The following is a 2,070-nucleotide window of genomic DNA, read 5'->3' on the forward strand; positions in this document are numbered from 1 at the left end:
CAAAGTGCATCCAGAACAAAGCCAATGTGCTTTAAAACTGCATAAAGATCTAGGCCAGTAGGCCTACAACAAAATAGTGTAAATAAAGACTAACAGCCAGGCCTTCAACAAATGCACCTATATGTGTGTAACGGTTGTGACAACGTCAAATTTCGATGCCCCGAGGGAGATTCGAACACGGGTCTGCCACGCCGCGTGCAACAACCCAGATTGCTATACCAAGAGGGGAATTCACTTTTTTATACCGTGTCTATGCGTCTTTTGAGGATGTGAGAGTGAGTTTAACCCATAGCACCGCTACTCACCGCAGCCCTTCTTGACTGCGCTTCACGATACCATCCGTTACACGTGCATGCATACAAATGTGCAAACTGGATAAAAACACATGAATGTAACTATTTACAAATTAAATTACAATTGAATTCCAAGAATCTGCAAATGTCCTCTTAAGCAAAGTAGTAAACATTGTATCATTTAGATACATAAAGTGCAAACTGGATACAAAATCCACAATCAATTACAAATTAAATTACAATTTCAAGAATCTGCAAATAAGGTGGTCTGTCCTCATGAGAAATGTAAACATTGTATCATTTAGATACCGAAAGCACAATATATTGAACACTGTGCTGTCATTTCCCCCTAATAATAACCTGAGATGGTGAATTATAGCTCACAATGAAAAAAAATCAGGAAAGTGGGTATAGAGTAGACATGTAGAACTAGATAAGCTTATGATAAGCCTATGATAAGCCAGCCTTGTCTACTTATTAAGGAAAAGTGGGAGGTTCTTTTTAACAGTAGCTTCTCTGCTTTATCAGCCATAAGTCTGTTCCTCTTCTCATCAAGCACATGAGAGGCAGCGCTGAACGGTCTCTCGCTGTCGGTGCTTGTGCATGGAGCACTCAAAGACTTGCGTGCCACCTTGGCCAGGTCAGGAAAGCGGTATTGTTTGTTTCTCCAGTATCCAAGAGGGTTCTCGCTTCTGGGGATGGGTACCTCTGAGAGATAATCATCTAACTGTTGAGCGATTGAGCTTGTCACCAGCCTGGCATTTGAGAGGTTTGAGAGAAGGATTTAAGATTTTATTTAAAATAGGGACAGTGCATAATGAACATTTAGTCAAATTTATACAACGGCATGCAAATTTATCGATTCTGATTGGCTGAAACAGTCAATTTACACGTATGTATCTGTCACAATTCCACGCTCTTGGTCCCAGGACCCGCCCACAACCGAATTACAATCACTCCGCCGTGCGGATTTTTAGGAAAGAACAAGATGGCGGACAATAATTTTTACAAATGGATATGTTGATAGCGTCATAACGACTAAATATAAACATATTCTGTCACAGCGAATGTCTTAGTCTCTTACACAATGTTGGATTGTGTAATCTATGGGTCATGAGTCATTGTGGAACAAAAGAAAAATCGCGGATTGATTGATTGATTATTTGCAATTTTTTTTTTTCCCCTTGCCCCTGACTGCAGAGCTCACTCTCTCACACTGTCTCATACTGTTTATTGTATAGCTATACGGTTGGATGAATGTGGCAGTTGTATAAAAGCATTACACCACTTGCAGTCGTGATTTGTGAAAAATAAACCATGCCTAGGGGGGTCTAACGACCACCCCTAGGCATGGTTTATTGTTCACAAACCACTCCTGCGCGTGATGTAATGCTTAAGTATTTACGCATGCCAGATCACTTGGCAGAAAAAAAAAAATCAACTGACATGTCAACGTTTTTTACAAAATTAAGAGCATAATACATAGCAGTACATACAGTACTAATAGTTATCACATCCAGTAGCACATAGTACAGTAAGTAACCAAGTCACAACAGAGTAGCCTACCTATTTGGGGTCCTATTCTCTTCCATGATCTCGTTGAACATATCAGACAACGAGGGTGGTTGCCCCCTCTCCTCCTCCTCCTCCTCTTCCTCTGCTGTAGACAGACAAGGCCTTTTTCTGTGCTCTGCGTCACGTCTCCTGTGCTGTGCGCAGCAGTCTCCTCTCCAACACAGCCTGGATCATGTCTCTTTGCTTTTTCCCTGCATCAAAA

Source organism: Notolepis coatsorum, assembly GCF_963971535.1.
Source record: "Notolepis coatsorum genome assembly, chromosome: 17".
In the NCBI taxonomy this organism is placed as follows: Eukaryota; Metazoa; Chordata; class Actinopteri; order Aulopiformes; family Paralepididae; genus Notolepis; species Notolepis coatsorum.